The 17,142-nt window shown below is 38.6% G+C and overlaps 1 protein-coding gene and 1 long non-coding RNA gene across 9 annotated transcripts in view; one reads left to right on the top strand and one right to left on the bottom strand.

Annotated features, from left to right (window-relative positions):
* LOC121528419 overlaps positions 1–14,412 on the bottom strand; it is a 45,511-nt gene extending 31,099 nt beyond the window's left edge. For both annotated transcript variants that reach the window (XR_005993481.1, XR_005993482.1), the window contains exons 1-2: positions 14,283–14,412; positions 11,928–12,023 (exon numbers count right to left, since the gene is read on the bottom strand). This is a non-coding gene — a long non-coding RNA (uncharacterized LOC121528419). The remainder of the gene's footprint in view (positions 1–11,927; positions 12,024–14,282) is intronic.
* The window catches only part of skap1 (src kinase associated phosphoprotein 1), a 65,653-nt gene continuing 62,769 nt past the window's right edge, over positions 14,259–17,142 (top strand). For 3 of the 7 annotated variants that reach the window (XM_041815876.1, XM_041815875.1, XM_041815869.1), the window contains exons 1-4: positions 14,552–14,650; positions 16,093–16,166; positions 16,273–16,294; positions 16,919–17,054. The gene's annotated coding sequence lies outside the window, so the exon portion shown is untranslated. Of the gene's footprint in view, positions 14,332–14,392; positions 14,503–14,551; positions 14,651–16,092; positions 16,167–16,272; positions 16,295–16,918; positions 17,055–17,142 lie in introns of those variants that run through there. The other 4 variants (XM_041815873.1, XM_041815871.1, XM_041815874.1 and 1 more) reach the window with 4 other exon arrangements.

Genomic DNA, 17,142 nt, shown 5'->3' with positions numbered 1-17,142 from the left:
GTAGGGCAAGGTGGAGCGGAGAGGAGCAGAGGACGGTTAATGATCACTGAGGGACGAGAGGGACGAGAGGGAAGATCCGGCATGGTGACGAAAATAATCCAAAATCCAATCCAATGTGAGATCTACTGATATCCAGCAGTAGGGCTGGGCGATACTGACCAAAGTTATATCTCATCAATTTACATTAATTGGCAATTCATGCTTGATATCTCAATATATTTTGTGCAGTGAAAAATGTTTTTCTCTTGCCCTCTGCATTTCAAGTTCTCTTTTGTAAAAAGTACGGCATCTCACACCAATATTTTGAAGGCGGACAAACAAAGTTTAGTACTTTGTTTTGTTGAACTTTGGCAGCCCTGAGCCGAACAGTTTTGCCTCCCTGTTAAGGAAAGTCAGACCACAATACATTTTAAACATGGATATTATAATGCACAGCTATCTCCCCTTTTTAAAGAAAGCTAAAAGCTCTGTCCAGTGAGGAAAGTGAAAGAAAATCAACAAAACTTTCCTGTCTGATACTCCTGATGCCACGTCATCTCCCTCTTTCCTTAATCCTTATCCATCTCAACTGGAGCTACACAAAAGATAAGGACGGGTGAAAATTGAAAGTGTTGCTGCCCTGCATTACTTGCATGCTGTCAGGGTACTACATTAGGAATCAAAATAACCAAGCCGATTTTGTCACTGATGCTCACTTGCATCACATTTAGTTAGGACACAGTGAAACAAAAATCAAACATTATTGACACCAGTTTGTCCAGAGTCCTAGACAATCCTAGACATCCAGTATTGAGCAATTTTTTTGGCTTTGATAATCAAAAATTACAGGCAAAGATTGCTGAGGTCTCGCACATATACAGTTATATATACATATACATATACTACTCTTCAAAGCTGGCAGTCCAAACTGAGGTTAAACCTGTGGCTTCTTTCCTATATTTCCTTCACTATCCACTGTATTTTCCACTCAAAAGCAAGTCAACCACCCCAAACAAATCTCAAAATAGACATTTAAACAAAAAAAATACATACAAACTCCTAAGCAATTTCTAAATTTCACAAAACATTGGCAGCGTTTAGGTTTAGATCTTCACAATTTTTACCACCCATTTTTGCCACGTTTAACTGCTTTTCACAATTTTTACTGTGCATTTTTGCCACTTATTCCTTTCTTAACCCATAGATGTAACTTTACACCACTTATTTTCACCAATTTTTGCCACTTTTTAACTGCTTTTTACCATGCTTGCCACCCATATAAGCCAATTTTAGCCAATTTCTTGCCACTATAAGCCATTTTTACCACTTTTAAACCATTTTTGCGCTTTTTACATTCATACTGCAAATTTTAGCCACTTTTTTCCTTACTTGATCCATATTAGTTGCTTTATCCCCCTATTGCCTCTTTTAACCAAGTTTTGCCACTGTTAACAGCTTTTTGCCACTCTCAACCACTTTTCACCACTTATTTCCACCCAATTTTATCAACTTTTAATCAGTTTTTCCACCTTTTTTAACTGCTTTTCACGATGTTTACCACCCATTTATGCCAGTATTAGCTTAATTCTGGCCCCCATAATCCAATTTTTGCCACTCTTTCACCAATTCGCATCCTATATTTTTGCCAGTTTTGTCACTTTTAACCTAATTTTGCCAATCTTTGCCTTTGTCCTGCAATTATCCAGTTATTTTGCCCTTGAAGTTATTTTAAATATTTAAATATTTAAATACATCTTAAATTCTCTTTTATCCTGATGTTTGTGCACATCATGGCTTCGCTATGAAGTCTGACTTTACTTTCCAAATGCTTTAGTTCAGAGTGCTCGTCCACAATGTCCACAACCACATAAAAGGTCATTCTGTTTCAAGAAAAGGGGTTTACATTTTGAATAAGCTATAATGAACTCCAGCATCAATAAATAAAAGTTGTTTTTTGTTGCTTTGATAAGAGTGGTGATTATTCAGGTTAAATATATGAATACGGTAGTCACAGCTTAACTTTACAATTGACCGTGATTTTGCTGACCTCCATGGGCCCCCCATTTGGCTGAGCCCCAGAAAGCTCTCCCCTTTATGGGCAGCCTTGTGTTGCCTTCGGTCAATAAGCATATTACAGTTGGTCTTCTTATAAACCATCTTTTTCACTGTGTATCAGGCTATTTTTACCTGTTATTTTCCACCCAAATAAACTGTATCAACACAAACGGTATTGTCTTTCCTTTATCTAGATAGATCCAAGTATCTTAAAAACAACATATTGCCCAGCCCAGCAGCTGCCATCCCTCTCTCCTCAGCTATCTCACACATCTTTAGCCAGCTCGCCCCCCCTGCACCGTGTCTGAGGTCAACTCAGTGCTGTTTGTACCCCATGCTGCTCGCAGTTGTTGCAGGCTCTTTTACAAGTCTATTGCCAGGCTCACTTCCTTGGTTTTCGACCAGTTCCTCTGTCGCATGTCACTCCACAGGGTCCCCTAGCTTCAAAGAGAGACCAGATACAGTATTCATGGAGTGGGGGGGGGGGGGTGTCATCTGAGAGATACCACGGGAGTCATTTTTATTGGCAGATAGCAAACACGACTATTTAGGTTTACACCATTTATCTGTCATGTGTACAGTAGTATGCTGACAAGATACAAAGATAAATGGACGATGAAGCGGCGTCCGCTGAAGAGTGAGAGAGAAATGTCGTCCAAGCAGAGTAATATTTACAATATTTATTAGATTTAGAAAACAGAACTTACAGACCTTTTCTGCTATAGAACAATAAAGCCGCAATTCCATCATTTCCCTGGTGTTTTATTACAGTCAATCAATGTTTTCAAGATGGAGAGCGGCATTTCATGGCTAACCACAGAAATACTGGCAGGTAAGATCTGAGAGAGGGGCTGCAACCTACATTTGTTTTCAATATTGATTAATTCCTAGATTATTCTCTCTTTTAATCCTCTTGTCTGCAAAAATGAGTGGGAATAACTCAAGGTGAAGACATCAGCTGTGTGGTTTTTTTTCTCACCAACAATCCAGAATTTTTAATTTACTGCAATGTACAAGTAGTGAATCGTCACACTGGTGAGAGTAAAACTCTTTGTCATTTTAGCTTGAAAATACTGAACAATTAATCCAGACTGTTGTTGCTTCAATGTCAAATTAAAGTCACTGAAGCAAACGAATGATTAGGACTTTAAGATGTGTATGTTTGCGTTGAGAAATAAACACTTCAAAACTATCATTATTATCTGCATTTTCCCTGAAAACCTGTCCAGCAGACTCAAGGTCCCATTATGTATTATAGACTAACAGCAATATTGCTCACTATAATCACAATTGCACATTATTAACAAATTGCGCAGCACTGATGTAAACATTTCCAAAAAAAGACTTTTATCTCGTAACTTTTTGCATCTATAAAGAGAGAGAAGCATGAGTAAGTGAAGACCACAATAAGAACCTGAAGTGGGGGCACTTTGAGATGAAATGATTCTCATTTAACTGCTCAGAAGTCAATTAATGTCCAAAGAGCTGCAAGAGGATAACTTACTCACCATTGATGCATTATTTTTTTGTTGCTATATCAGACTCAAAACTAGCAGTTTCCTCACTTATATCCAAAAACCACCTGAATTTGGCAATTTGGTGTTATTTAGCAGACGCTTTTATCTTAGGCAGCGTATCAAGGAGAAAGACTAGACTAAGGATAGCCAAAAGTAGATCTTTGATGGCCAGATCTGACTAAAAGTAAGTTTAGTTTTCGTCAAGATGACTAAGGGTCAACCCATTTTGACCCCTTAGCCTGTATTTTAGCCCGCCCCCTTGGTTTTGTGCGTACACGTCAGGTGAAGGGGTATCCTAACCTGGCACACCCGATGGATTTGTTCACACATCCATCTGGAAAACCTCTCATACACAGTGTTTGGGAAAGGGCAGAGGCTTTGAAAAAAAAAAACTTGGCGGGTGATTGGATGAACGTTTTGTCTGCCACAACTTTATGGGCCAATCAGAGCAACAAAACACCTGACGTACACGCTACAAAGGATTAAACCCCATACAGAGCTGCATAACGTGAACCATGGCGATTGTAGACATGTCAGTACACGACACATCCCTTAAACCAAGATTTTTCAGGACCACACTCGAAACCAAGGGGTATAATGAATTTCCCAACATGCACTGCATTCACTTCTGAAATACAGCAGACTACAAAGGAGGCGTGTAGACGTAAATATTTTAGGTGATTATAGAAAACACAACAGTTGTATTTTCCCATATATTCAATCTTTAGCTACTAGGGATGGGAGTTTCTTGTTGTTTTTTCGGTACGTAAATGTGTAAACCAGGGCTGTTAACTGTATGAATATATGGAGAAGATCAACACAGAGATCCACAGTATGAACAAGATTGCTAAAGCTTTATGGTCTTCCCTAATTACACACTATTACCAATGTGCAATGATGAACAGCAGTGAAGTGGTGTCTCATTTCTTGCCCTTACCACTCTGTTTTAAGGGTTATTGGGAAGGGTTAAGGAGTAGAAATGGGGTTGGCCCTAAACTAGACTACAATGTAATTTAGATTTCGTCAGAAATTCAAATTCCATGATATTTCTCCACTGTGTTTAAATATTTCAAAATACAATGCATCTGTGTCTCTTCTGCCTCTCAGCTGTAGAAAGCAGGAACCCTAGGTTTGGCAGAGTGCATAGCACACACTACCATGATTTGGTACCAGGTCCAGGCAAGAGAATAAATGCTTCAACTAAAAATAAAGACTAAAACGTGAGGACTTTTTATGAACTAAAACTAGACTAAAATTCTGTTTTCGTCAAGTAAAAACTATAAAGGGTAGAAATGACTAAAATGTGACTAAAACCTATAGGTATCTAAAGACTAAGACTGAGACAAACATTAGGATTAGGAGGATTACACCTCCAATCTCCTGCACTACTGCCAGTACTGTGAACCCCCGAGCTACCCGGGTGCAATTTATGACAGTTAAAGCATCCTTCCTTGGAAGCCTGTGCTCATAGGGCTGTCATGATACCTGATTTTTAAACTTTGATAAGATACAAGAACAATATTAATACCTGTTTTGATACTATTGAAAGGAACAGAAGTCTTAGGAAGCTAATATTGGGTATTTTTTTGCACATAAATTCAAAATATTGCATGCAAACTCATGTACACAGTCTAAATTGCACAAATACGAGGTTAAGCTTTGTATTTGTGCATTTTAAACATGCTGTGCTTTCTGTTTTTCTTGCAACAGCTTTATATTGAAAATATAACTGAAGCTCTTGAGTATTTAAAAGCCTTGATACCTTTGAGCACTGGAATAGCAAAGACTGAACACACGGTTTTGAAAAGCAATGAATATTTTGACAATCTTGCCTAAAAAAGGATCTTGCAATCTAAACAGGATTTGCCATGTAGAACAAAATGTCTACAGAATCCAAAATATTTGAAAAAAATCAATTTTAACTTGATTTTTTTCATACTTAAAATGGCTTAGACTAATATAAAAAACATTTAAAGTCACTATTCTGCCCGTGTTAATCTCACATCCATGGTTTCTTGCTTGTTATTGTTCTCTGACGCCTTGTGTTGAATGGCTAACTACTCATATACGGCACATTCTCTCCTTCCTTTGTTATGAGGCTCTTTTTAGCCCTGGCTCAGAGATTCTTGACAACCATCCCCCATCCAAGTCAGGCTCGATTGGATCTGGAAACGGCAGCCGACCTGAAGCCCCATCCTCCTGGGTCCCTCCTGCGACTGCATCCTTTCCCCCTCTCCATCAGCATAGTAACTGAGAGAGACAAGTGACTTGGCCAGGGTTAACGTCTTAATACTCCCTGGGATTGCCTCCAGGATCCAAATGGCTACCCCTAATAGTTTTCCTCCTCTGTGTGCCTGTCAGACCGCCATGACTATATGCCGTAAGAAAAACAAGAGCAGCTGAGAGGCAGAGTAACGAAGCAGCACAATGAAATAATGAGGGGTGGTGAGAAAGAAGAGAGAAGCCATGAAAGCTTCAGTGTAAAGATTTCACATTTGGAAAGGATGCTCGTTGATATGCTGCTGCTTTGATACTTTGTAGGGTTGAAATTAAAGCGGCCTCCTCCTTAAAAGCCCAAGAGAAGGGGGGGGGGGGGGACCAGGACTCAATCAGTGTCACGTCACATGGTTCAAAGCGGCCAATTCGATGCTGCCAGGAGGTTGAGAAATGCAAGGTGACAGTTCATTTTACCAGTGACAGTGTGTCGGTCTCGCTTGCTGGTTTCCCCAGTCAATTCCCAGCGAGCAGTGAAGGTTGAGCGTTGCTGGAGACAGACAGCAGCAGCTCCCCCCTCCTCTTCAGCACCACTCTCTCATCGACCCCGCTCTGCTTTGTATTCCAATTAACTGGACAGAGGGAGAGGCGGCGGTGTGCGGGATCACAGACACAGTCTTCTGGCGTCCTTCCAGTCTCTCCATCGCACTATCAATAGTGCTGCTCTTCCTCTTTTCCTTCCTTTTCCTCTTCTCTCCTTGGGCCAGTTGTTCCAGGGGGTAATTCATAGATTCTTCTTTAACAACTGCCTCTAGGGACAATGTCTTGGTAATGAAAAATAGGTCCCTCTCATACATTCATAAATCACATATAATAGAGGTGTGTAATCACTCAGTCGAGTCAACGCACGGCGAGCTGTAACTGCCATCTTTAACAGACACCTCAAATAATGCTGAATTAATATTTTGAAATGGCTCATATATCCTAACATAATACAATTTGAATGATTTTATATTCAATGCTCTCATGGCTAACATTGATTTGAGTACAAGCTTCCCAGAGTCAGTCAATACACTGCTGACTGAAGGTTGTAGATTTAGCTCCTCTGTCTTTCATGTCCTCGATCTATCATCACTTTTTACCCCCTCACACGCTGGCATGTGTTTGAGCAATGGGTGGGTTGGGAATACAATCATTCTGAGGAAATCCGAAAAGTAAACTACCTCTTTTTATCTCCTCCAGCAAAACAAACATTCACAATGGGTTCCTGAGAATCAGGCCACACACCTTTTTGTAAAAGGAAATCAAGGACATGTTTAATCTGGGGCCACATTTGAGCACCGACTCGAGATGTTTGGGATTAAAAGGTGACACCTATTCCTAAAGACTGATTAAGCTAACTTTATGTACGCAGAATGCAACTTCTAGTCTCTCAACAAAAACATAAGATGACAGTGAGGGTAGAGGGAGGAATTCCCTGAATCTCCATCTCTGATGTGAGCTTGCAAAGCAGATGAAATGGCCAGATTTCATGTCCACTAACTGGCCACTTTATTAGGTACAAATTTCTAGTCCTGGGTTGGACCTCCTTTTGCCTTCAGCATAGATTCAACAAGGTGTTGGAAAAATTCCTCAGAGATTTTGGTCTGTATTGACATGAATGTAACACTGCAGATTTGTTGGCTGCACATCCATGATGCGAAACTCTTGTTCCACCACATCCCAAAAGTGCTCTATCTGGTGACTGTAGATGCCATTGTGACTGGAAGTAGCTATCAGAAGATGGGTACACTTTGGTCATAAAGGGATGGGCATGGTCAGCAACAATACAACAATACTCGGGTAGGCTGTGGCCTTTAAACGATGCTCAGTTGGTACTAAGGGGCTTAAAGTGTGCCAAGAAAAGATCTTGTACACCATCACATCACAACCAGCCTGAACTGCTGATACAAGGCAGGATGGATCCATGCTCTCATTCCAACTCTACCATCTGAAAGTCCCACCTGAAATCCAGACTCATCAGACCAGGCAACGTTTTTCCAGTCTTCTTTTGTCCAATTTTGGCAAGCCGTATGAATTATAGCCTCAGTGTCTAGTTCCTAGCTGACAGGATTGGCCCCCAGTGTGGTCTTCTGCTGCTGTAGCCCATCTGTTTTAAGGTTCCATGCGTTGTGCATTCAAAGATGGGATTCTGCGTATCTTGGCTGTGGTTGGTAGTGGTTGTTTGAGTTACTGTTGCCTTTCTATCATCTTGAACCACTCTTCTGACCTCTGACATCAACACGGCATTTTCATCAACACAACTGCCCCAGACCATTCTCTGTTGGTTGTGCATGAAAATCCCAGTAAATCAGCAGTTTCAAAGTCTCTTAAATCCCCTTTCTTCCCCATTCTGATGCTCGGTTTGTACTTCAGAAAGTCGTCTTGACCATGTCTACATGCTCAAATGCATTGAGTTGCTGCCATCTGATTGGCTGATTAGCTATTTGTGTTAACAAGCAATTGAACAGGTGTACCTGATAAACTGGGCGGTGAGTAGGTAGATCCATCCTGTAAAGCTTCAAGGTGAACATTTGTTCCCCACCAGAGAATAACCGCTTCAAATGTTTATTGACTGTTTTCTCCGTGAGAAAGACTAGGGAAAGACTAACTAAAACAGATCTTTAGTGATAAAATTTCAACTGAAAAGTGAAATTAGCCAAAGAGACAAAAACAAGACTAAAATGTTAGTGTTGGAGTGCTGGCCATTCAAAACAACAAAGAAATAATGTACCAAACACAAATTGCCTTACTTTTTGTTTTAAGTTTAGTTCACTCTCAGTACATTTTTCTTTATTATTACTTCTGTCAGTTTCAGGTTATTTCAGTGACCATTGTGGCGTTTTCTTTCTTTACCAGATGGGTACCAACAATGTTGTCAACGTACGTACGCCCCACCCACCCCTTTCCAGCCCTAGCGTGGCTTCAGCGGTGGGCTGCCAACATAAGTCTGGTGCTGCTTGAGGTTCCGGCTTCTTAAAGGGAAGGCTTTCACACCATTGTTACAGGGCTAATCCTGCTAGCGCTAAGCTTATGGGGATTAACACTTGTCTTTATAATAATAGGCCACATCAGAGAGTACAGTCTAGACCTGCCCTCTTTGTAAAGCATCCTGGGATAACTTCGGTTATGAATTGGCACCATACAAACAAAGACTGATTGATTCAACAAAGTATGGGCTTTTAGTGTGGGTGTAGGTTTTCCATTTTTCTCTTGAAATTTGTTCCTCTGAGCCTGCAGTTAAAAGGTCAATAATTCCATTGCATATATTCCCTAAATAATCTTGTTCTAGTCTTTTATAGCTGGAGCTGCTGGCTTAAGCTAGGCAGTCACCTGTATTTTCTTTCCAAACATTAACGGTTTTAAACAAACATTATAATGCTGTAAACTCTGAAGACTGTGAGAAATTCTTCTAATAGGGAAGCCATTGTTGTAATTAAGGTAAACAAGAATCCTCAGACACCACACCCCAGGTGCCTGCATAATCACCAGTTTATCCAACACCAGTTAAACTGACATTTTGGGCCTTCTATGTGTTTGTTGACATTGACAGCTAAAGCTAAGAGTAACATTAGCTGGCCTTTTGTATGAATAGTGGAAAAATCTGGGCAACACTCCAATGACGGTTCTGGGATGGGCATAACATTTAAAAATAAAAGCCTGGAGGGAGAGTGTAAAAAGTTTCTGTCTGTTACATTCATTACAGGCCAATCAGAGCAACCCTAGGGGGGGAAATTCATAGAAAAAGGCAGGTGATATCAGTCTTCACCATCAGTGGAGCCAGTTGGTAAGCTGAGTTGCTGTACAATATTTACAGCATGATACTGCAGTGTACATTTCCATTAGATTTTCATTTTTCGAAGTGCTCAGAGTGTTTAAGTTTGAAAAATGCATGTGAAGTTGTTTAACAATCATGATCTCAGTATCAATGAAAATAATCTGATTATGATTTTTGCCATAATTGATAAGCTCAATGATATTGTCATAGGCAGATTTTATCTTAGAAAATTTAATTATCTGTATCGGCAGACATTACAATTTCTGCCAACTTTTATACCCAATATATCCACAGTAAATATCGGCCTATATTGGCTGTAAATATTGACCATAAGTATGAAGAAGTCGGTGGGGATTAAAGCGGGACCTACATCAGTTGAACTTTGTTCATCTTCATTGCTTACACTTAAAAGTTTGTTTTAAGGACTGAAGTTTTCAGTCTAAACTTCATTTCAGTATCTGCTAAAATTAATGAGTAAATATTTCCATACCAGCATTAAAGGCTGAGCAATTGATTAAATCACAATATGTCCTACTGCAGTTTTCAAATTTGGATATTTGCCGATATCCTATATGCGATCCGATATTCATTTTAGCTGATACTGATATCAGTACTGATTTTCAAATATGCTTTTTAGACAAGAAATCTCAGTCCTTTTGGACACAGTTTTGGGTTTGAGGATGACCAAGGAAACAAACTTTAGTCCCAAAAAAAAAACACTTTAAAGTTTGAAGAATGAGGATAAATAAAGAAAAAGACCTCACCTGACAGAGATCTGTTGGTTCAGCCTAAAACTCCACTAATTTATTAGGATATATGGAAAAAATTTACAGTTGATCTATGCTGAAATACACAGGCAAAATATCGTATGTAAATATCAGCAGAAATTTTGATATCTGCCGATGCTGATACAAGACCAATAAAGTAGTATATCCCTAGTTTCCCATCTTAAGTATATAAATCATTTGATATCATAACAAACACAATATCTAGTAGATTAAACTAAGGCTGGACAATTTTGAAAAAAATATGTAATTGCAATTATTTGACTAACACAAATTTTGATATGAATTGTTGAATTGAAAGGAGTGATCATTTTTTTGTCATTTTAATCTTAATAAGACTAAACATACACAAACAAGAAAAGTGGGATTTTTTGCAAATAATTCTAGGAAAAAAATGGTACTTGAATGTTTGATTGATGAACATCTGTGTCCTTTTTCTGTAGTTAAGTTCATGGTAACATCTTTGATCTGCCTATGATAGCAGGTCTGTATCTAAAAAAGTAAGTATATCACCCTTAGTTCAAAACAAAAGAAAATCTAGAATGACACAAGCATTTTGCATGCAGAATAGTGGATAAAAAGGATGCCACTAATCAAGATTAACTGCAGATATTTTGAATAAATTGCGATTAAAATTTTCCAACAGCCCTACTTGAAACACAAAGAGGAGGTAGAGTGGAGGGATGTGCTCGCTGGTTTAACCTGTGCTTACTCATGTTTGATGAAAGAAAAAGGTTCACAAAGTCTGCATATCAATTTGCAAACGCGGCCTCAATGACAAGACAAATCTGTAAAAAACAAAGACTTCAGTAGCTTTGAAAGTGTTCAAAATGTAAGGTAATTTAAATAAATCTATATATTGTACCTTTAGTTTTTTGCATGTTTTTTGACACAAATGTGTCATTTGAAGAAAAAAACATGCCCCTAAACTGCAGCACTTCCTCTCCTTAAACAGAGATAAAGAAACAAAGCCTGAAAGACAGGCATGGGTGCTTCGCTATTTGCCCCTCTCAGTTTCTGCCTATCTTGAGAATGCAGCGTGGTGTGTATGTGTGTGGGTGTGCGTGTGTGTGCGTATGTGTTTGCAGGACAGGATACACACACTCAAACACACACCCTTCATGCCCCGAGGATCCTCCTGACTCTCTCTACCGGCTCTATCAGATCAGAGAGACCCGCTGTCCCTCCCCACACCGCAATGCAAATGAAAAGGAATGCGCTGATAAAAGGCCAGATCCTAAAGATGAGAGGGCAGAAGGAGGACAGAGGCAGTGAATGTTAAAGGAGGGGGGGAAGCCTCTTGGTGAGATGAGAGGTGGCGGAGGAGTCAGTGTTGGTAGTAGCGGGAGATCATAGCCGTGCTCCCCCTCAGCGGCGTTTGATACAGGGCTTTTGTCGCTCTTTCAGCGGTGCATTGTTGGGTGGTGTAATCCCCGTCGGATTACAAAGGGCTTCCCTTTTCATATGGGACTGACCCAGCAGGCAGGTGGCTGGGGCTCTGTGGAGCTGTCAAGGGGAGGGAACCTCTTTTCCAGGGGAGGGGACCCCAGTTCCTCTTACCTTCACAGGGGCTTTTTGCTGGGAGGCCAGTCAGGCGCAGGTCAACGTGGGGACACTTCTAACACGGGATTCAACTCGCCCTGACCCCGTGGCATCCTGCAGAGAAGGGGTGAAATACTGAAACTGAGTGAATGATACTGAAATTATACTATGCACTGAACTAAAATGATGCTTTTACTGCAACTGAATTAGAAGTATAATTCACAGGGTAAAAGACATAAAGAACTTCACACCTTGTAGTTATTTAAGTACCAAGAAATCTTTTTTTTTTGTTTTAAGTCCTTAGAATGCAAAACAAATTCAAAAGCTGCAAAAATAAAGACAAAAAAACAAAACAAAACAAAACAAAAAGCTTAACATTTAGTATTTCACTGGGAGACTACAACTTAAATACTTGGAATCATTGTTTTCACGCATTTGTGATACAAATGACAATATATTTTCTTTTCAGTTTTTTTGTTTTGCTTTTTTTAAGTTTTACTTTGTCTATATATTTAATTCAGTTTCTTTTTGACTTCTCAATCTTTAATTGTAACACACTGGTGTATGTATTTGTGACCTTTCTGAACTCTAGGAGGAGCAGTTGCTTCCTTTGTTCTTCTAATTGGAATCCAAGCAAATAATAACAAATATACCCGTCATATTGCCCTGGGTATGAAATAAGTGTCTTAAAAGCTTGAATACACATTATATACTTTAAAAGGCAAGACAACATTAATCCAACATGGCCTTAATTGATATCCAGTGAATACTATCGATGTGAGCAGAGTCTGACTGAGCTCTGCTTTCTTGATGGCTGTACTTGTAGAGATTCAGTAATACAGGATCAATAAGGTGACAGCCAGTCCCAGCACTATTTCTATTACTACTAAAACCAATATCTCCTCCACAGCTGTGTAGGCAGCAGAATCATCAGTGTTAATTCAACTCCCATAGCACTAAATGTAACACTTTCCCTGAGTTTAAGCTATATAATTCTCACAGGTTCTTCATTAAATTTACACTTTGAAAAGTGTTACTATTCTAACTCTCTTCTTTTTACTTTACATGTTAGTCTTAGGTGTTTATAGCGTTTATTATAAGCACATTGTCATGCACTTCTCATGCTTAATTGATTTAGTTGTCTCATCTTTAAAACCTGTCACAAGGTAAGGCATGAACAGATCAGATGGTTAGACCTAAAGTCAAACTCATATTTCTCAGACCAAGTCCCTAATTCAGTGGATAACTTTACTCGGCAAAGTGTAAAAGCATCTAACCTCAAAAACAACAATAATCCACAAGAGACGTGCGCAAAAGAATCCCAGCAGTGATCATGGTACAACAAGCAGCATCCGAACACATATATATATATACGCATGTAAACCCATTTAAAACACAACAAAACAATTTTCCAAGGGCCTGATGGAAAAACTCTACCCATATATCCCTAGGATCTAAAATAGCAGAAGGCGAAGATCTCAGGGGGAGCATGGGACCCTGTCTGCTCTGTCATTGTCATAATTAAATGTGCATTTATATATTTTTTTAAACCATGATTAAAAATGTAATGCATTAGGGCCAACCTAAAAGATGAAAAAAAATGAAGAGAATCCATTCATTTTTGTGCAAAAAGTTACAATTTTTAGGGGAAAAATCTATTTTTTTAAATTATAAAGTCATATTTTTTAGATATCAAACTCAGAATTTCAGAGTTTAAAAAAGTTGGAAATTAGTAAGAAAAACTTGGAATTTCCAAGTTTAAAAAGCCTTAAATTTTGACTCTAGAAATTAGAAAAATTCAAGTTTTTAAAACCACAAATTTACAACAGTGTAAAGTAACCTAAATTTATTAAGAAAATTACAAGAAACCACCCTGGAAACATGATTAGATTTTGGACTTTATAGTCTTAAAAATTCTACAGTATGTTTCAATTCACGTACATTTACAACTTTTAAAGTAAAAAAAAATCTATTTCTTTACATATATTAAGTTATTTTTTTCTTGAAAATCAACAGATCTTCATAGAGTGGCACTAATACACAATTGTAAGAAAAGATAGTTTATACATAGATATTTGAACAAAAACGGGGTGATGTAGGCATTATGTTGACATTTAGTTAATAAAAACAATTAAAATTGATGTTTGGTTTTTCCAAGTGGGTTCTGGAAGGGCCTTTGCTTTTTTTAGGTACGGAGGGCGAAGAAAAAGTTTGTGAACCACTGACAGAGAAATAACTACCGTTTCTGTAACATAACTGTTTTCAGATTTCTACGATCTTGTTCACTGACAAGAGGGATATGAGTTCTTGAATGCAGAATAGTCTCAATGCACATATTTAGTATAAAGGTAACGGGTATGTGTATGAACTTACTCAGAAATACAGCTGTTTGAAGAGGAACGTCGCTGCCATTCGCAGACAGGTAAGCGGAAACACGCTAGCTTAAGCCGTTGACGTTAAACAAACCACTTTTGCTAAATAGGCAGCTAAACGTCGGACAGCCTTGGTAGCTAACAGTAAATACGCAAAAGTTAACTTCAATGTTAACGTGAAACAGTTAACGTTCAACTTTTCATATTGAACATGTGACCAGGTGAGTACAGGGTAGGCCACAGGAAATGTCCACGTTTATTTGATATGGAAAAAAATGGCGCATATGTAGCATTTCCGGGCTAACGGTCGTTTGGCAGGTTAGCATAAGTGGCTAAGTAGCTAGGAGGCCTCTTCTAGTGACTCAAACGGTAAGATAAAAAATAATAGCATGACAAGGATAAGAAAACGGAAACGGTTGACGGAGTACAAAAGCAACAGCTCATGAAATAAGTTAGGAAATTTCGCTAAGGTTAGGTATATTATATTGGTGAATTTTGTATCAGATTGTCAGTGATAGGGCTATATCAGGGCTAAAATGATACACTGAACTCACAATCCCAGAATAACAGGATACTAGCTTGACTATGATTTTTCATGTCAATTTTTTTATGATTTTAAGTATTTAAAAAATAAAGTTCAACACTATTCAGGCGATGGATAAATAGGGTTTTTAAACAAATGATTGAAACGAGTATTGCAATATACAGTACTGTGCAGAACTTTTAGGCATGTTTAGGCCAAAACTGAGAATGAAGTAAGGCGTAGATGTGACAAGCAAGCCGCCTTTGGGCACCGTGGGGCTGGAATGAGGATTAACACAATCTGGATGTCCTTGCATATCACCAGGCATGGGAAAATAATCTGTTGAAAAAATTAAGTCCACACCTTTAGGGTGGATTAAGGGGTGAATGTGATTAGACGTGGCTTAGAATACCACCTGGCCAGGTAGTAGGGTTGCCATGAGCCCTTGGTCATGCTGTGGATGTTCCAAGGGCTCCAAAACTACTGGCAGTCTCCAGGGGTATTACCAGGGATAAAAAGGCCCTGACAAAAGAGATTCTGTCAAACTTGACCTTGGCTGCGGAGTGACACCATGTATGTCTGCTCAATAATGATCCGTGATGAATCCCCATCACCATACATACCTAAAACTTATGCACATGACTGTATATTTTTGTCAAATCAATTTAGCTTGTCATCATTTGTGTTGACATATTTTTAACATAAATATCATCTCATCAATGTTATTAAATGCTTTGCCTGTATTTGGATATTTTATAGCGGCTGTAAAAGGCTGACTGTATTTCTGTGAGGAAAAAAAATACTATATTTTTCAAAACATCAAAAGGAATTCATGTATTTCTCCCATAGACCGTAGAAAGAGTTGGACCAAGTTCAAGTCAGTGGTTCTCAACTGGTGGGTCAGGACCCAAAAGTGGGACGTGAATCTGTGCCTTGAAAAAAGAGGCAAAAAGTCTTTGCTGTACAGAACCCTTGAGCATACAGACATCCGCACTTTAAATTCTTCTAAGTTTTACTACATTTAATCTTTTTCACATTTTTTTCTTGGGAAGATAAAGCTAGTTTTCCTAAAATAATTAGGTAATTCCTTAAACAAATACCAAAATTTCTATCTTGGGGAAATGGAGTAGAAATAGAATATATTCTCTAACTATTGGAGCTTCCAAACATGTTTGTTTTTTTTCCTGACTCTTTGTTAAATCATGGTTTGTTCCATCCAAAGTCTAACCAGCGACATTTTTCATCTAATACATTTGTGTGGTTGATTTTTGTTTAATCTGCATTACAGCTACTCCAAAGGAGGTGGTGATGGGACCTGATACCTGATTGTGGAGAACCACTTCTCAAACTCCAAATAAATAGGTATTAAAATATGCAACCCATATTTGTGCCCGTAAATGCATAAACTATTCAGACTATCAAATAATCTTTTGATAAAACATAAATATGTTTATTTTTGCTCTAAAAGGGACAGTTTATCATGGGATGTGGTAAGATAAAATATTCCTTTATTAGTCCCACAAGGGGAAATTCCTATAATCTACATTACATGAATGTGCATGTTACTTCTGGTGCGTCTTCTTCAGCCTTAAGTGGACACTCAAGGAGCTGCATTTTTTCACTTATGCATTGGCTTCATTTTTCAACAGCTTGGTTTCCTCATAAAACTGGAGCATGGATACTTTATAATCCAGTAGCTGTTTGAGTATTTCCTCTGTGTTTCTAATGATTTAAGAAGCACAGGCCAAATACAACTGGCCAGGAGCAATGAGGCTGAAAAGATACATCACTCTGTGTAATAGGGCTTTAAACATGTTCAGAAAGGCCAGTTGACTCCTGGGCTGAATGTAAAATCAGGCGGAGTACTTTCTCATACACACCAGTGTTCAGTTGTTTTTGTGCTTTAGTTTTATGGTGCTACTTAGATATTATTTGAACTCCTCTTGCTTCCATTGCACTTAAGGGCCTTTCACACACAGCCTTGACCTTAGTTATTTTAAAGTCAACAAAACTCCAAAGGGAAACCTTTTTTTCTGATAAGTTTTTTTATTTATTAATGTGATGCTTATACTGATTCCTGCGGGGAAAATTGACTTTTTCTTCCTACTTTGCAGGACAGTTAACCTACAAAAGATCAGTGCCTGAGAGGCATATCTGAGGTTGGCAGGGATTCTCATTGGACTCCTCAACAGTCTGGGTCCTTGCCAGCTTGGATATTTGAGCCCAGATCATTTTGTTGAGTATTTGAAGGTAACCAAGGAGATTTTACTATTAATTACTGCTCTTCTAAAATGCTTCAACACATTAAATGGATGATGGACAGCTGGTTATACACACT

Source organism: Cheilinus undulatus, linkage group 20 (genome assembly GCF_018320785.1).
Source record: "Cheilinus undulatus linkage group 20, ASM1832078v1, whole genome shotgun sequence".
NCBI classification, from domain to species: domain Eukaryota; kingdom Metazoa; phylum Chordata; class Actinopteri; order Labriformes; family Labridae; genus Cheilinus; species Cheilinus undulatus.
The sequence above is the reverse complement of the archived record's forward strand: the minus strand, read 5'-3'. Positions and strand labels throughout refer to the sequence as shown.